Source organism: Bidens hawaiensis, unplaced genomic scaffold, assembly GCF_021521415.1.
Source record: "Bidens hawaiensis isolate Kalapana, Puna unplaced genomic scaffold, B.hawaiensis_p1.1 tig00014897_1, whole genome shotgun sequence".
In the NCBI taxonomy this organism is placed as follows: domain Eukaryota; kingdom Viridiplantae; phylum Streptophyta; class Magnoliopsida; order Asterales; family Asteraceae; genus Bidens; species Bidens hawaiensis.
In genome coordinates, this window is record NW_027492317.1 from 476647 (window position 1) to 496189 (window position 19543).

Below are 19543 nucleotides of genomic sequence, written 5' to 3' on the forward strand. Positions count from 1 at the left end.
TTGATTAATAATTTGTCACATATACATACATTTGTAAGAGAGAAAGAGGTAAAAACAAAATTTATGTTGTTTTTACCACTTTAATAAGTTTCATCTTTCAAATTCCAACGATTAAAGTATATGGTTCATGATCAATCTTGAAATTAGGACTAGTGTAATTCTTTTTTATAGTTAAGTCTGACTTGCATAAGCATTCTAGCTTCTCTGATTTTGTTAATTATGTACATGTTTTTAATTCTTTTGTTTTATGCTTTAGAATCTTTCGTTTTATGCATTTTCATGTAAAAAAAGGCATATATTTAATTGTTGATAGCTAGATCATATGGTAACAAATTAATTATACATTTCTTGTTACCTATATTTTTCTTGTGTCATTATGATAATATGTTGTTAAAATCTTGCAGGTGATCAAAGGCAGAAACAAGATCTTGTGACATAAGCATCAAAAAAACATGTCAGGGGGTTCATTGGGAAACAAGAATCCAGCAGTTGAATACTGGGCTTATTTTTCTTGCAACTTGTTGCAATGGGAGGCATTTAACCCCATTAACAATACATGGATGCATCTACCGATGATCGATGGCGATACAGGCTTTGCTCATTCGGACAAAGAGTCCATGGGGGTCGGGACCGAGCTTTTGGTTCTTGGCAAACATGTTTCCGGTCAGGCTGTCTTCAAGTACAACCCGCTGACGAATTCATGGACCGAAGGGCCGCAAATGAACAACCCAAGATCCTTATTCGGGTCTGCGAGCCATGGAAAGATCGCAATCTTCGCAGGCGGTGTTAATAGAAAGGGAATGGCCATGGACACCGTGGAAAGTTACAACAGCGAAACTAGCGCTTGGGAGACGCTTCCGAGCCTGCTGAAGCCAAGAAAGATGAGTTCGGGTGTGTTTATGGATGGGAAGTTTTATGTGGTGGGTGGGTGCGGTGGGGTGGATATGAAGCCGCTTTCAAGTGGAGAGGAGTATGACTTGGAGGCCAAGAAGTGGAAGGAGGTTCCTGGTATGTGGCCCTTTGGTGGTGGTGGTGATTACTCGATGTCTCCACCGTTGCTTGCGGTGGTTGATAATGAGTTGTATGCTGCTGATTGTGAGTCAAAAGAGGTGAGGAAGTATGACAAGAAGGCGAAAGTGTGGGATGGCATTGGCAAGTTGCCTGAAAGAGCTGATAGTATTGATGGTTGGGGTATTGCTTTTAGAGGGTGTGGAGACCGGGTGATAATTGTTAGTGGGCATTGGACACATGACAAGGAGGCTCATGTTGAAATCTATGCGTGGGTTCCGAGTGAAGGACCACCAAAGTGGACAATGGTTGGTCACAATAAGTCCGACAACTATGTTTACAATTGTGCTATCATGGGCATTGAAGTCGAGGCTTAAGGAACTCATGTTGTTGGTTATTTTACTATTTTGGTGTTTAAGAGAATAAATTGTGGGTGGTTGTGTGGAAATGTGTGGACTTTGCTCATGAATTTGCTTTTATAATTAATATATGTTTTTCTTTTGTGTTTATGGTTCTTGAATACAAGTCTTTAGATATAAATCATTTAGAAAAACTAAATAAGTTATATAAAAGTTCTTTAGAAATAAAAATCAAGTGTTTTTAAAATTATAAGATATTCAAACAATAATGTGACTTGAAATCACATGTGTTTAATGTTTCAGTTGTGAAGACAAAATTTTAGATGTGATGAAAACAATACAAAAATAGAATTAATCATAAGAAAACAAATTTGTTTACAAATAAATTTATATGTAATGTCTCAATCTTTATTATATCTTTTTGGAGATTTGTAATAAAATATTTGAAAATATTCTATAAATATGAAGGAATGTATTAATGTTACAATTTTTGAGACAGAATTTCATATGTGATTAAAATAATACAAAAATACCTTCAGATTTATATAATATATTCAAATATTTAATTACAAACCCCAAAAGAGTTACATTATATATTCAAACAAGACAACCCCAAAAGAGTTGCATTATATATTCAAACACTCTCAAATATAAGCAAATTATTGACAAATAGTTTAGATTACATTTTAATGACCCTTATAACTAATGTAGGGTTTTATGTACTTAAGAAACATGGATTTTATTTACATTATCCATGTCACGATGTCCAATTTGCTCGAAGTGGAAGACGCATACAAATCAAATAGTTTTGTGTGTATATACATGGGAGAACATGCACACATGAGAAAACAACTAACGATGCTAACCTGACTTTTTAATATGAACTTAGCACAAGACGCAACAATTTCATTTGAGTTGGTAAACGGGTCGGATTCCTATATAAAAAAACCAAATAACCTTTAATTGAATAACCCAAAACCCGAATAAAAAACCTGAACAGCACCCCTACACACATTTGGTTTTCTAGCGTGTGGAAAAATAAGATCAAAACAAGTCACTTGTGAAACTTTAATTAATAAGATTTCGGTTCTTGTATAATCTTATATGTGTTGTTCTATGCATTAAATACATCATTCTAGATAACAAGCAGTTGTCAAAGTTCATCTTTGTTGGTGACAATACTTGGTGGCTAGCACCTTAGTTGGAGCCAAATGCTTGGCTAATTAGTAAGACCGGCTCAGGTTGGTCTGACCCACAAACACTTTTTATCCCCTTAATTATATTTCAATAACTGATAAATGCGTTAACATGATTAGAAAATCAATCTAACTCGATTTATGTCGTGTGCTAGTTGATTTATGAAAAACAATTGTATAACATACCATGATAATTACATTTTTCTTGTTAGGCGTTTCAGCAAAGCATTTCATTGATGAAGACTCCGCCATCGTTTCACATAATGATACGCTAGATTGCAACATGTTTAGTATATAAAATGACAAACAAGTAAAAAAAAAGATTAGTTCAAAAGGAAGTGGGTCGAAAGGCCCCAAAATGTAAATGAAACCATAGTATTTCACAATCATATTTGACAACCTAATTATTTACATAGTATTTTGGGTCAACCCAACCTAAACCGTACTAAAAAAATTGAACTTTTTCACACGAACCATATAGCTTCACAATCTGGTTGATCTAATCAACGTCTGTGTTGAAGAACCATCATTGCATTTTGCAGCAATTCTCTAGCTTTCCTATCTGGCGAACATCCACTAGCCATATCTTCAAGGGCGAAGCTTCACTAGGGTCGGGGTAGCCCCGGCCCCCTAGTTTTTTTGCGCAGTAGTGTAAATTGACCATTTTTTGCCCAAAAATTTTTATACATAGTGTAAATTTATCCGTTTTCTGCCCAAAAATTGAGCCCGACGCCCCCGTTTATGTTTTTCTAATACATTTCGAGCCCCCCCCCCCCCCCCCCCCGACGAACTTGTCCAAGCTTCTCCACTGCATATCTTTATACACTACAGGCACCTTATCAAACTCCTTTGCTCTTATCAAAGCTTTCATAATAGTAGTGTAGACCATAGGTAACCACATCTGGACTTACACCCTTCACAAGCAACCAAGAGTACAATTAGCATAAACAACTCCAATTTTAACATGTTTTACGCGGTTTATAACAGACAAAGGACATGCACTTTCTTTTATGTGTTGGTATACCGAGAGCGCCTCCAAGTGTCGTCCAGTAATGCCAAATGCATTGATCAATACATTAAGCATAATAAGATTTGGTTCGATTCCTTCACGCTCTATCAACTGGAGAACCTTAACAATTTGCTCACACAAACCCTATGTAACAAAGCCACATCAAATTGCCAAATGTATGGTTTTTTGAAGCAGTATATGACAATAAGAATACAGAAATACTTACCAGTTGGGCATAGGCGTTTGCAAGCAAACAAAATATTCTAGCTGATAATGGAACCCCTTCAAGTTTTAATGTGTTTATGCACTCTTCTGCATCTTCAAACCTCCCATACTACCGATAAATATCAACCAAAACTGCATAAATGAGCTCACTTTGTCGATGACCGCCATGTTTCAAACGGTCAAGCTTTTTCTCGATTACATCCCACGACCCTGTATGCGTGTTAGAGCATTCCCTTCAGGTCTTCTATCCGCATATCTATAATTACACTAAAAATTACATTTTCTCTCTTTTTCAAAATAATACTTTTTCTTGGCTTTATTATTACATTTTTTCTCCCCTATACTCACGATCACTTTCAACAATTATTAAAAAAATATGAAGTATGAACAGTGTTTTTCTAAATTTATTCATGAATAATAACATTTTATTTTTCCTCCACTTACTACCACTCCATACAAAATTAAGAACCCACTCATATAAAATACAGAAGACCTATTGTGAATGCTAGATATTCAATGTGCCACCCCTTTAATTACACAAATTCTATAGGATTGTAACTATTAGTTTATTAAACTTAATCTTTAAGTATTTGAGAACCGAAAGCCAGATTTTTGTATAAAAGAAGGTACGAAAAAGCTATAAAATTTAATAATATAATATTTTGAGAGTTATAAGCAAGCTTTTTGTACAAAAGAAGGTAACAGAAGGGTTGTAAAATTTAATGATTAAATATTTTTGAAAGTTAAAAGCCAGTTTTTGGTACAAAAGAAGGTAACGGAAGGATCATAAGAACTAGCTTTGTAAGTTAGACATATATAGATATCATGGGAGCAACACACAGATATATTGTGTATATTGTATACAGCTGTATTATGTCTATAGATTTAACAACAGTCGTTGGAACACATGAACTATTGACAATCACCATTTCAAGACAACTGTTGTATTGCGTGAAAGTGGGCCACACCTGAGTATCACGCCTAGCATCCCACTCACTGTCAGCATCCACACCATTATTTCTCTCTCCAGCGTTTCTTGCGTTTCTTTCTTCTATATTAGTAACCGGTTGATAAATAATTTGTCACATATACATACATTTGTAAGAGAGAAAGAGGTAAAAACAAAATTTATGTTGTTTTTACCACTTTGATAAGTTTTATCTTTCAAATTCCTTCCATTAAATTATATTGGTCATGATCAATCTTGCAACTAGGACTAGTGTAATTCTTTTTTATAGTTATGTCTGACTCGCGTAAGCATTCTAGCTTCTCTGATTTTGTTAATTATGTACATGTTTTAAATTCTTTTGTTTTATGTTTTAGAATCTTTCGTTTTATGTATTTTCATGGTAAAAAATATATTTAATTATTGATAGCTAGATCATAGGGTAACAAATTAATAATACATTTCTAGTTACCTATTTTTTTCTTGTGTCATTATGATAATTAATATATATGCTGCTGAAATCTTGCAGGTTATCAAAGACACTTACAAGATCTTGTGACATAAGCATCAAAAAAACATGTCAGGGAGTTCAATGGGAAACAAGAATCCAGCAGTTGAATACTGGGCTTACTTCTCTTGCAACCTGTTGCAATGGGAGGCATTCAGCCCGGTTAACAAGACATAGATGCATCTACCGACGATCGATGGCGATACAGGCTTCGCTCATTCGGACAAAGAGTCCATGGGGATTGGGACCGAGCTTTTGGTTCTTGGCAAACATGTTTCTGGCCAGGCTGTCTTCAAGTACAGCCCGCTGACGAATTTATGGACCGAAGGGCTGCAAATGAACAACCCAAGATCCTTATTCGGGTCCGCGAGTCTTGGGAAGATCGCAATCTTCGCAGGCGGTGTTAACAGAAAGGGAATGGCCATGGACACCATGGAAAGTTACAGTAGCAAAACTGGCGCTTGGGAGACGTTTCCGAGCCTGCTGAAGGCAAGAAAGATGAGTTCGGGTGTGTTTATGGATGGGAAGTTTTATGTGGTGGGTGAGTGCGGTGGGGCGGATATGAAGCCTCTTTCAAGTGGAGAGGAGTATGACTTGGAGGCCAAGAAGTGGAAGGAGGTTCCTGGTATGTGGCCCTTTGGTGGTGGTGGTGATTACTCGATGTCTTCACCGTTGCTTGCGGTGGTTGATAATGAGTTGTATGCTGCTGATTGTGAGTCAAAAGAGGTGAGGAAGTATGACAAGAAGACGAAAGTGTGGGATGGCATTGGCAAGTTGCCTGAAAGAGCTGATAGTATTGATGGTTGAGGTATTGCTTTTAGAGGGTGTTGCTACAACAAAGATACGACCAATGATAGTGAATGGACTGGTTAGGCTAACAAACTTCAAGGGTTCAGGTTAACCTAACGCAGGTCATGGTGTCCCTCTACGTTTGCAAAACGTAGAAGGAGGTTCACTAGTTTGCTTATTGAGTGTTGTAGTTCACTAAAGATCCAGAACCGTGATGTTTGGAATCGGTTCTTGGATGAAGCTTTTGGTGAAGCAAGGATATTTTTGAAGTAAGAAAGGAATAAGCATGGTGTGTATTCCTCAAGGGAGAAGAGAAGATCAAGGAGTATATGTTAACTCTAGATCTGATGATCCCTTTGTTTATGGCTAAGTCCTTGTTATATAGAAGGAGAGACCAAGCCTTTCGTCCAGTGTACAAACTAATTCCCCTTTAGTTTGCTTAGAAAGTTGACCTTTGTGGGCGGGAAGCTTTGGACCGTTGGTCCATGATTAAAATATTAATACTTTATCTGAGCATGTCCCTTGCTAAGAGGGAACAGTGATGTGAATAATGAGTTGACATCGTACTGTAGTACGTGGGTACTTGTTTACATAAGTCTGGGCGGGAAACGAAGCTTTTAACCTTTTTAGCGTTAATGTGTGGAAGCCATTTTATTGATTCCTTGGGCTACCCCCGTCATCAGCCCCCCAAGTCAGAGGAATTTGAGGGTTAAGCTCAAGGGCTTCTGACTTTTGCACTTATTTTGTTTATTGCTTAAAGGCTTCGAGGCTTGTAGGCTTCGAGGCTTTGTTCAGTTTTGGTAATTTTTTGAAATTTTGACAAGACAGTTGATGTGATGGTAACTGCAGGTTGCGGTTCCCAATAACTGCTCCTTAATAATGAAAATAACTGTTCCTTCTCCTTCATTTTTCTTTTAAAGTTCCACAATATTCAAGTTTCTTTCGATCCTTTATCTGGTTAGTTTCGATCCTTCATATTTCCTTCAAAATTATGGTTGCTAAGAAAGACCTTTCAGTTAGTTTTTCCCGATTGACCCAAGAAGAGGTTGAGTCGTTTTGTATTGAATGGGGAATAGGATTAAAGTTTAAACCGATTGCTCCGCCGGTCGATTCTTCAATCGATCGTTGTCCGGCGGGTTTCATTGCCCTTTATTGCCGTCACTTTGAGTTCTCACATCTCCGGTATCCATTTTCAATCTTTGTTTTGAATGTATTGGCGTATTACCGCGTGTCGTTCGGTCAGATTCATCCCTTAGGGCTTGCTAGAGTTTTACATTTTGAGGTTTTATATAGAGCCCTAGGTTATGACCCTTCATTGTTGAGTTTTCGCCGTTTCTTTCGCTTAGAGAAAAACGGTGATTGGTACACGTTTGAACACACACAATTTGACACATGTTTGGTTTCTTCGACGGTTACAACCCTCGGTTCTTGGAAGGACCGTTTTTTCTTTGTTTCCGACTCTATCCTTCCATTTAAACCTGTTTGGAGACAACCCGAGGCTGTTCTAAATGAACCAGAGCCGGCCGAATCGGAGTTGAATGAGGCTTTTTTGAAATCGATTAGAAAATGTCCGTCGCGTCTTCGTCCTCTTCCTGAACATCTTCTTGTGTTATTAGGAATACGCAACTTATGGGATAAGCCTAATAGGGATCCCATGCTTATGAGGGATAACAAGGGTATGCTTTTGTTTGTCCCGTATTTGCTTTATTTTGTTGATATGTTTGCTAATAAGTTTCCTTTGCGGTTGTAGTTATGTCGACTTTGGACTTTTTGAAAAGTGACGATACTTCAGATGTTGGGTTTACGGATGCTGCTGCTGTTGTTGGGGAAGATTCAATGGTTTGAGGGAAAGAGGGTAGGTTTGAATATTCTGGTTATGTAGGGGTTCCAAACGTGAAAGGGTTCACCAAGGTTGCTGGTCCTAAGGCTTCCACTCGTCGTTCTACACGGCGTTTATTGAAGTCCTCTGGCCAGTCATCTTCTCATGAACAGGTTGAGGTTAGTAACGATGTTCTGGTAACCGAAGATCGAGGTCCAAGCGTGGAAGTGGAAAAAGAGCAGGGCTTGGTTGTTTCTAAGAAGAAGAAATCGGCTGGCAAGAAGGTTGTGATGCCGATGGTTCAGGGGTTGGATGTGGATGCAGTCTATGTGCCAGAGTGGAACATGAAGGTTGGTGAAAGGTTCAAAGATCTGGAAGTTTGTGCTGATGTATTAGCCAATTTCGCTCCTCCTGGCGTTCGTGAGACTAGATCTGGCATGGAAGGTGATTCCATGCTGTCAAAGTTGGTTTTGAGTTCTTGCAACCTTTCTGCCCTTTTGGCAGAGAGTGTGACTCGTTTTAGGAAAGGGATGCAGGAGTATGAGGATTTTTCCAAGAAGAAAGAGGGAATGACGGCTTCTATGATGGAGATGAAGAAGGAGATTGAAGGTTTTTCGAAGAAAGAGGAGGGTTATGTTAGGAAAATTGATGAGCTGTCTCGTGGCCATGAGATTGAGTTGGCAGGGTTAAAGAAAGCTATGGAGGCTGACAGGGCCAAGTTGGATGCTGACCGGGAAGCCTTTGAGGTGTAGAGGAAAGCCTTTGAGATGGAGAAAGAAGGCTTGAAGGCTTCAGTCACCCAAACCTCTGATGACAACAAGTGGCTAATTGAGCACGGGTTTCAACAGGTCGTGACTTACTTGCTTCATTCTAATGAGTTCAACTCGGTGTTGGGCAATGTGTATACGAAGCTGCTGGCCCATGGTAAGCATTTGGGTTTTGTTGCTGGCTTTGGTCATCACGAGTCTGGCCAACCTATGGAGAAGTCTCCCCTGTACAACCGTGAAGCTTACAAGCTCTTCTTAGATTCAGTTCGTGCAATGGAAAGGCTCACTTACCCTTATGTGGGTGAAGTTTTGTCGTGCTTTGGTAAGCCTCTTTCTGTGTTGCAGGGTTTGAAACCAGCCGGCCTCGATGAGAAAGTTGTTAAAGAGGTGCTTGAGTCCTTGTCGAAGAAGCGCTCCCGTTCTGGTGATAGTGAAGAAACTTTATCTGGGGGTAGCGGCGGATCTCATGTGGCAAGCCTCGAAGGCTCGGCTGTTGCTGATGTTGGCCCGGAAGTCAAGAAGTACAAGAAGGCTAAAGGTGGTAAGGCTAGTACTTCAAAGCCTGTTTCTGATGTTTAAACACTTGATTCGTAGCTTTCTTAGCACCGTTAAACAATGTTATGTAATCTTAAACAATGTAGGTTTGGCATGAAACTCTTAAAGTTTCTGCCTTGTGGTTGTGTTTGGCCTTTTTGGCCCTTTGGACATTTTCTTGGGAATCCTTGTGATGTCCTTGTTTAGCCTTATTTGGCTTATTATGAATGCTGTTAGTTATGGCCTTGGAATGGCCTTGTTTATGAACCGTGATGTTCTATGTATTTGTGTTTTGGTTGTTTGTCTTGTTAGTTTGATGTGTTTTTAGCTAACTTTCCTTAAGAAGTTTTAGTGCTGCAGTCACTTTAGCTTCAAGGCTTCATTAGGTAAAAAGCACATGTTGGCTATCCTTTGTATCACTACTTAGTGTATGATTTTTGTTTCGTAAACTTTTTCAAAGCTTAAGGAACGAATTGGTGTAGGCTTCTCAGACCTGTCTATGAGACAAGTTTTAGTTGAAAAAATTTTCTAAGTCTCATGGAGTTGGATTGATATAGGTACTCACCCCTTATATATGTCCATTTAACCCTTGAACCTATTGAGCGATGTGGCCTGGGAGCTCATCCCCTTACATGGCCCTTGCCATGGAGTTTCTTGCTAGGTTCTCAACCTGACTATAGGATAGTAAAGACAAGTTTTGAAATAAACTTTATCATTCATCCAAGAGGTTGTTGTTCACAAAAAGGGAGAATTATACATCTCTTGAAATACATATTAAGACTTTGACTAGGCATGGGACCTTTTAAGGGTTTTGTCGTTCCAGTGTCTTGGAAGCTTTTTGCCTTCTGTGTCGGCCAACTTGTAGGATCCACCCTTGTGAGCTTCAAGGATTGTGTATGGTCCTTCCCACTTTGGGCCAAGTTTTCCTTGATTTTCTTTCTTGCTGGCCTTGTTGTTTCGGAGTACAAGGTCTCCAGGCTTGAAACGTTCATGTTTCACTCTTGCATTGTAATAAGCTTCCATTTTTTGCTTGTACTTAGCATCTTGTATTGCGGCTTGATCATGAATTTCTTCAAGGAGTTGCAAATTCAACATGGTCTCATTGTTGTTTGATTCGAGGTCCATGTTGAGTGTTCTTTGAGTCACAACTCCGACTTCGGCTGGGATTACGGCTTCCGATCCGAACACTAGGATGTAAGGCGTTCGCTTGTGGCTTGTCTTCTCGGTTGTTCTTATTGCCCATAGAACATTTGGGAGCTCATCAAGCCAATTGTTGTTGTACCTTCCCAGCCTTGTTTTGATTCCTTCCACGATGGTTCTGTTTGTTCTTTCAACTTGGCCGTTGGATTGTGGGTATGCGACTGAGCTGAACACTTGAGTGATTCTTAATTATTTGTACCATGTGCTAAAAGGCTTCTCAGCAAATTGTTTCCCATTATCCGTGACCAACACTCCTGGCAACCCGTAGCGGCAGGTGATGCTTTCCCACACAAAGTCGATGACTTGTTTGCCCGTTATCTTTGCAAGTGGTTTAACTTCAGGCCACTTGGTAAAGTAGTCGACGGCTACTAGCAAAAATTTTACCCCACCTTTGGCCAGTGGGAATGGACCAACGATGTCCATTCCCCATTTGTGGAATGGCCAAGCCGAGGAGATAGGGACTAGATCGTGCTTGGGGCTTTTTGGGACATGTGCATGAATTTGACAAGATTCACACTTCTTGAGTTGTTCGGTTGCATCTCGGTGCATTGTGGGCCAGAAGTATCCAAGGTTCATCAATTTTGCGACCACTGTTCTTGGCCCAAAATGAGCTCCACATATCCCCTCGTGAACCTCTTTGATCAGATATTGACTTTGTTCAGGGCCTACACATCTCAGCAGTGGTGCAAGGTAGGCCTTTTTATAAAGGATTTCTCCTTGCAACACATACTGTCTAGATTTGATTCGAACCCTTTCAGACTTCATCTGGTCCAGAGGTAACTCACCATTTTTGAGGAACTTTTCTATGGGAGTCATCCAATTGGGACCTTCTTCAGTGATTACATCTTGAACCTCCAATTCTTGAATTGAAGGAGTTTTCAACACTTCCACCAATACTTTCTTGGTGAGGTGTGCAAATGTGAGGGATGCTAGTTTGCTCAGGGCATCGGCTCTCTTGTTTTGTGATCTTGGGACTTGTTTGATGGTGCATTCTTGAAACGTGGTCATCAACCCTTTTTCCTTTTCACGGTACTTCTTCATGTTAGGCTCTTTGGCTACATAGCTATCATTGACTTGACTTGAAATAAGCAATGAGTCTGTGAAGACTTGTAGCTTTTGGATCTTCATTTCTTTGGCAATCTTCAGACCAACGATCAATGCTTCGTATTCAGATTCATTGTTGGTGGTCTGAAATTCAAGTCGAAGAGCATATGTAAATTCTAACCCTTTAGGGTTGATTAAAATGAACCCAGCTCCTGACCCTTCGATGCTGGAAGCTCCATCGGTAAAAAGCTTCCAGGATTCAGGGTCAGAAGGTTCAGTGGCAGTTGTATATATTTCATGAATGACTTGCATTGGAATTTCTACAATGAAGTCCGCCAAGACTTGGGTTTTGATAGCTTTTCTTGGGACGTAGGTGATGTTATGTTCACCTAATCGGCCTGAATTTTCTGGTTTTTCAAGCACACTTTTGATGGGTTAGTCAGTGACCACTTGTATAGGGTGTGCTTGAAAGTACATTCGAAGCCTTCTGGCCGTTTGAATTAAGGCCAGGGAAAGTTTTTTCAAAGGAGGATATTTGACCTCTGTCAGTTTTAGTGTTTTACTAAAGAAATAAACGGGTACCTGAACTTTGTCTCGTTCGATGGTTAGAACCACGCTTAATGCTTCTTCAGCGACTGAGAGATAGACAAAGATCAGTTCTCCTGTTTCAGGGGCTGCAATAGCCGGAAGTGAAGCCAAGTGTTGCTTCATTTGGTTGAAGGCTTCTTCTGCTTCTTCCGTCCACCTGAAATCTTTCTTATTGGTGCAACCCTTTAGTGTTTTGAAAAAGGGTAGGGACTTCTCAGCAAGCTTGGAGGTAAAACGCTTCAAGGCTGCAAGCCTTCCATTCAGACTTTCCACTTCTTTTTTGCTTTGTGGGGATTTGGTTTCAAGAACATCCCTGAATTTGTTGGGATTAGCTTTTATGCTTTATTTTCCCACGATGTGCCCCAAAAACTTGCCTTCTTCGAACCCGAATGAGTATTTTCCAGGGTTAAGCTTCATGTTGATCTTTCTTAAGTTTTGGAAGGTTTCTTGTATGTCTTCAAGCATTTGATGCTCGGTTTTGCTTTTGATTACCGGATCATCAACATAAGCTTCCAGGTTTATGCTAATTTGGCTAGCAAATGCTTTGTCGATCAAACGTTGGTAGGTTGCACCGTCATTTCATAGGCCAAAAGGCATCTTTTGATAACAAAAAATACCCTTGTCCGTGTGGAATGCAGTTTTTTCTTCATCTTCCACTTTCATGAGAATTTGATGGTAACCCTTGTAAGCGTCGAGAAAACACTTAAAGGGATGGTCGGTTAAAGAGTCAACCTTGAGGTCCATCTCGGGTAAAGGATAGCAATCCTTTGGACATGCTTTGTTTAAGTCTTTGAAGTCGATGCACATCCTCCAAGACTTGTCAGGATTTCGAACCATGACTGGATTAGCCACCCAAGATTGATACTTGACCTCACGTAGGATCCCGGCTTGTACAAGCTTTTCAACCTCTTGACATGCTGCCAAGCTTCTTTCAGGAGCTAGGCTCCGTTTCTTTTGGACAACAGGCTTGACATCGGGAGGTATTTTCAGCTCATGTTCTGCGATGCTTCGAGGGATGCCTGTCATGTCTTCCGGGCACCAAGCAAAGACATCGCTATAGTTTATCAACAGCTTTTCAAGATGTGAGAGTGTTTCTTTGGAAAGGCTTGTGTTTACCCGTACCTTTTGTTCAGGGTACTTGGGGTTTATGATTAAGCCTTGCTCTTCGTCTTTGCTTTTTGAGCTTTCCCCTTCAACCGTGTAAACCTCTTGGGTAGGTTGAAGGGTTGCAATCCCCTGTCGGTGGGAAACTTCACAACACCTTAACTAACAGAAACAGCCATGTTGAACACACATTGTCCTGGCCTTCCTATGATTACATCGTAGCTGGAAGGTGTGTCGATAACCACAAAAGTGAGTGGTTTGATTTTCTTCATCCTGCCTTCACTAAAACAGACATCAAGGGTTAGTTGACCTAAAGGCTTCAAGGGTACGTCGGCGATACCTTTTATAGATGACTCGGAGGGTTGAAGCCTTGAACGCTCTTCCTTGCTATAACATCCTGAAATTTCTAAAATAATATTATTTATATTATTTATTTTTGGTGAGAAAGTTTACTCGGGTTAGCGGAGAAATAATTAAATGAAGTAGGAGTTAGTACGAGTCGGGCTTGTGTTGGGTTAAGTGATATGGGTAATGGACTTGGGTAAAAATGGAAGGAAGATACGACACGGGCTCAAGCCCATGACCCATCATATAAATACCTTCATTATGCCCAAATCCCTTCATTTACACATATTCCATACACCACCCAAAACACACACTTAGCTCTCTCTCATCCTACTCTCTCTCTCTCTAGCCGAACCAAGAAGAAGAAGAAGAAAGATAACTGATTTCCGACCTGAGGTAATGATAGTATGATGTTGTTTATACTCAAACCCGTTAGATTAGTCACGAAACGACGAGCCAACACCGTTAAACCGTTGAAGTCACGAGATCCGGGTGGAATCGGGTATAAACCGAACCTAAGATGAGCTTAGGGGTCACCCTAGCTCAGATCTGGATCGAACGGGACGAAAAACGGTGAAAACGGTGCTGGAATACGTTTTTCCGGCCACCACACGTTTTTCCGACAATGGCGGCGCCGGAGAATGTTGGGTACGAGGTAAGGATGTCAGAGAATGTTCTCTGACATTCTGACCTAACCCTAGTTCATTAACGGGAAGTTGACGAACTAGGGGTAATTCGTCTGGTGATTCGTTAAGGAAGGCATAGCGAACTAGCCTCAGTTCGTGTCCTTTTCGTTAAGGGGAAAAGATAACGAATTAACCTCGATTCGTTATGGTCATTTGTTAAAAGAAGATAACGAACTAGTAGGGTTCCATTCGTTACTGAAGGGCCTTTCGTCAAGGGTCCAATTCGTTATAAGGTTCAGTTCGCTACGAAGGTCAATTCGTTATAAAGTAACGAATTAGCCAGAGATGGAAGCAACGAATGAACTCCAATTCGTTAAGGGACTGTAGCGAACTAGAAGTCTGATATAATGACAGAACAGTCCCTGGACTTAGAAAGAATGAGATAATTACATATTAGCCCTTGGACTTTGATAATTTATGAAAGGTACCTTGAAAGGGTTAATGAGTAACGATTAACTAACCGGGTAATGATTTAATGAAGTAAAACTAGCTTAGACGCGTAAGACTAATTAAGTTGCAACGAGAATGGCTAGAGTAGTATTTGATATTCAATTATTAAACAGTTAGACGCGCATAGCTCGAGAAAGGAGTAACCATTAGCAGAAGGAGTAACCGAGTTCAGGTGAGTTTCTAGCCTCATTCCTTGTTATGTTTTCGGGGCTGTGTGCATACTAGATGTGATTTGTTAATACACTTATCCTATGCGATAAGTGTATGCCCTATGTGATATATGTGAACGGTTTAAAGGATTTTCTTGTCGGTACGTGAACGATCTTCGGATATTGCACGTATTATCAAGTTATAGTTACGAATATGAATGCTACGTACAATGTATAAATGATTTCTTGTCGGTACATGAACGATCTTCGGATATTGCATGTACTGTCAGGCAATGGCTTGATAGAGTGTTCTTATGCTATAATTATTGTATATGTGAAGTATGCGTATACAGGTCTATGAAAGGTATATAAGTTCTACGTCTGACGTAGTAAGTTAGGATGGCAAATCCCTCCAACTTCCGTTGGACATAGACTTGACAGGTGAAGGCGTAGTTAAGAACGGTGGGCCTTATACGAGTTACAGGCGATAGATGAGAACGTAATTAAGGACGGTGGACCTTATACGTGCTTCAAATAAGAGTCAACGTAGGAAAGGACTGCGAACCTTATTCTTGCTGTATTTGTGTTGTGATAGTATAGGAGAGGACTGCGGACCTCTTGCGTGCTAAGAAATAGGAGTCAGCATAGGAAAGGAATGTGGACCTTACACTTGCTATAGTTGAGTCGTGATAGCATAGGGGAGGACTGCGGACCTCTTACGTGTTATCACTTAGTTGCAACACAGAGAAAGACTGCGGACCTTGCATGTGTTGTTAACATAGGATGGTACAGGGAAGGACTGCGGACTTTGTACGTACCATAGATGGTGAACATAGGTAAGGACGGCATACCTTTTTCATGTTCACGACCATGAGTACAGGTATAGACGGCGGACTATGAACGTACTCACGGTAGACTGAGGTTTGTGATTGTAGATATGTATGTATGTATGTATGTATGTATGGAAGTAGGGTACTGGTTAAGTATTAGTATATATCTTCGGATATGTATGTTTGCATGTTATGTGTACGTATTGTATGTAATGTATGTCGTCTGATTTAACTAGAACTCACTCAGCGTAGCTGACTTTTAGTATGCACGCAGGTGAGCAGATTAAAGAGTCGGCATGAGGATGACACATGGCATGGATTGAACGGCTGGCATCTGAAGATAGAAGTAAAGATGTTTTTAAATATAATGTTTTGTGTTATGGTATCAAAGAAAATATTTAATGTTTTGTAACGAATGGTTGATGTTTTATATTTCGCGAAAAGTTTTAATTAATTCTGATTTGTAAGAACTGTGTTTATGAGTAAATCCGACGCTAAAGTAGGGCTACCGGGAACGGGGCCTTACACTTGCTCAGTCGGTTGAAGAATCTTTCATACATGATCTCTGTGGCCGCCCCTGTGTCAATGTAGGCTTTGTTTGTTCTGAGTGTTCCCACGTTTGCTTCCACCGTTAAAGGGTTTGAGAGTAAGTCACCTTGAGTCGGTGGGAAGCAGATGCATTGAAGCTCCCAAGCCTCCAAGCGTTGTCGTTTGTGGGGAACACCTTGGTCTATATTCACCATATTCACTTCTTTACTCTTTCTTTCAGCCATCTTGCCTTGACCCCTTTTACCAAATGAGCCAACTCTCCAGATTTGACAGCTTTCTCAATTCTTTTCTTGAGTTGAAAGCAATCGTTCGTGTGGTGACCTTTTTCTTCGTGGAACTCACAGAACTGGGTGGAGTTTTCGTTCTTCTTGCTTTTGGACAAGGGTCGAGGAGGTCGGAAGTTGTGCTTCACATCCTCGGTGGCAAGGATCTCCTGAGGGGTTTTGGTTAAGGCTGTGAAGTTCACAGTCTTTTCCCTGCTTAGAGGGTTCCGACCTTCAGGCCTTCATTGATCTGAGCTCCTGGGATATTTATCATAGGGATTGTAGTTCCCTTTCTTTCGGTTGGGGCTGTTGCCCCGCCAACTAGGAGCTCTCTTTCGTTGTTCTTTGAAATCAACGGCCTCTTCGCCTCGGATATGGGCCTCAGCTCGTTCAAGAGCTTCTTCAAGGGTTTTAGGCAGGCACTTGTTAAAGTCCCTTGTGAGGTGTTTGGAGGTGACGGCGTTCATGAAGCCTGCCACCCTCATTTTTTCATCAGCCCCTACATATGTCAACCCTTTTTTTTTGTACCTTTCGATGAAATCTCGAAGGCTCTCGTCATCTTTTTGTTTTATCTGAAAAATGACCGTGGCATCCTTGACATACCTTCTCTGTTGTGAAAAGTTGGCCAAAAGCCTTTGCTAAGATCGTCGAAGCTTCGAACGCTTTGAGCAGGAAGGTCATTGAACCATATCCTGGCTGATCCGACTAACGTTTGCATGAACATTAAACAACATTCAGCATGGGATCATTTTTTGATTCTGTCCGCCCCAGTGAAGACCTGGAGGTGATCTTCGGGAACTTCAGTCTCATCATACGTTTTTATATGGGGTGGCATCTTGATTTTTGTTTGAAAATCATAATCGGCGATTTGTTGGGAGAAACATGATAGGTTAACGGGCTTTTAAGGTTTTGCCAGATCTTCGTCTAGCCTTACAGCAGGATTATGACTTGTGGTTCCTTGGTGAGTACCCAACGCTTGGTTGATGAGCTGGGTCCAAGGAAAGTGTGCCATCATTTGAGCCATCATCTGAGGCATGAGGTTGAAGCCTTGAAGGCCTTCAGGAGTTGCCGATGTTTGATTTGTTCCCATGGGAGTGCTCATCGCAGCACTTCGAGCCAAGAGAAAGACCGACATGGTCTGCTCCCATGTAGTGGCTGTAGGAGGAACACTTGAAGCCGGTGACTGCCATATTTGGTCGAGAGTGGTCTCGTGCCCAAGGGGTTGTGAAGTGAACAAAGGGAAAGCCGTTGGGCTTGGTCTCCCACATGTGTAAGGAGACATGTTAAAAGGTTGGCAGGTTACACTTGGACCAGCTTCAAAAAGAGAAGCAGCCGGCCGTGAGCTGGTTAGAGGGGAAGGAGGACGTCCGAGCGACAACGAGGGCTCCGATTCGTCATACTCCAGCCTTATTCTTATCCCCTTTTCTCTTTCTTGGCTCACGTGTTGGTTAAGAAGGTGTCTTAGCTGCAAGAAATGCCGAGACACTCCTTCCATCGTCAAGTCCACACGCTCCGGGGTGTTCGTGACTCCTGCATGAGGAGAAGGAACTCCGGATCGTGAAGGGGTTGGAGTTCGAAAAGGTGAAAACTCGAGGAACAAAGGTTCCATCGAAGTTCCTCCCGGGGTGGAAAAAAGCGAGGTCGTCGCCGGAGTTTCTTGGCCGGCACTTGGTGTCGGTGTTCTTGACACTTGGTTGACTTCACCGGGAGATCCACCTTCTGACATGGTGATGGAGCTACACTACTGGTCTTTATGATAAAGTAAGCGGCGTAGCCCCACGGTGGGCGCCAACTTGTTGCTACAACAAAGATAAGACCAATGATAGTGAATGGACTAGTTAGGCTAACAGGCTTGAAGGGTTCAGGTTAACCTAACGCAGGTCGTGGTGTCCCTCTACGTTTGCAAAACGTAGAAGGAGGTTCACTAGTTTGTTTGTTGAGTGTTGTAGTTCACCGAAGATCCAGAACCGTGATGTTTGGAATCGGTTCTTGGATGAAGCTCTTGGTGAAGCAAGGATATTTTTGAAGTAAGAAAGGAATAAGCATGGTGTGTATTCCTCAAGGGAGAAGAGAAGATCAAGGAGTATATGTTAACTCCAGATCTGATGATCCCTTTGTTTATGGCTAAGTCCTTTTTATATAGAAGGAGACACCAAGCCTTTCGTCCAATGTACAAACTAATTCCCCTCCAGTTTGCTTAGAAAGTTGACCTTTGTGGGCGGGAAGCTTTGGACCGTTGGTCCATGATTAAAATATTAATACTTTATCTGAGCATGTCCCTTGCTAAGAGGGAACAGTGATGTGAATAGTGAGTTGACATCGTACTGTAGCACGTGGGTACTTGTTTACATAAGTTTGGGCGGGAAACGAAGCTTTTAACCTTTTTAGCGTTAATGTGTGGAAGCCATTTTATTGATTCCTTGGGCTACCCCCGTCATCAGAGGGTGTGGAGACCGGGTGATAATTGTTAGTGGGCATTGGACACTTGACAAGGAGGCTCATGTTGAAATCTATGCATGGGTTCCGAGTGAAGGACCACCAAAGTGGACAATGGTTGGTCAGAAGAAGTCCGACAACTATGTTTACAATTGTGCTATCATGGGTGTTGATGTCGAGGTTTAAGGAACTCATGTTGTTGGTTATTTTACTATTTTGGTGTTTAAGAGAATAAATTGTGGGTGGTAGTGTGGAAACGTGTGGACTTTGGTCATGAATTTGCTTTTATAATTAACATATGTTTTTTCTTTTGTGTATATGGTTCTTAAATACAAATCTTTAGATATAAATCATTTAGAAAAACTAAATAAGTTATATAAAAGTTCTTAAGAAACAAAACTCAAGTGGTTTCTTGAAATTATAAAATATTCAAACAATAATGTGACTTGAAATGACATGTGTTTAATGTTTCAGTTGAAGAGACAGGATTTCAGATGTGATGAAAATAATACAAAAATAGAATAGATCATAAGACAACAAATTTGTATACAAATAAATTTATTTATAATGTCTAAATCTTTATTATATCTTTATCAAAAAGATGGATGTTTAAATTTCGAGACCACCAATGAACTTCGTCACGTGTGATTTAATTATATATACATATACATACCTTTAGATTTACAAAATTTTTAAAATATTTAATTATAAACCCTAAGTAAGTTACATTATATATATA

At 40.6% G+C, this 19543-nt stretch overlaps 2 pseudogenes; both read left to right on the top strand.

The window, feature by feature from the left end:
* Window positions 1-421: 421 nt before the first annotated feature.
* LOC143547966 (F-box/kelch-repeat protein SKIP11 pseudogene) lies at window positions 422-1542 on the top strand (annotated as a pseudogene).
* Window positions 1543-5320: 3778 nt separating this feature from the next.
* LOC143547932 (F-box/kelch-repeat protein SKIP11 pseudogene) lies at window positions 5321-19067 on the top strand (annotated as a pseudogene).
* The last annotated feature ends 476 nt before the right edge of the window (window positions 19068-19543 follow it).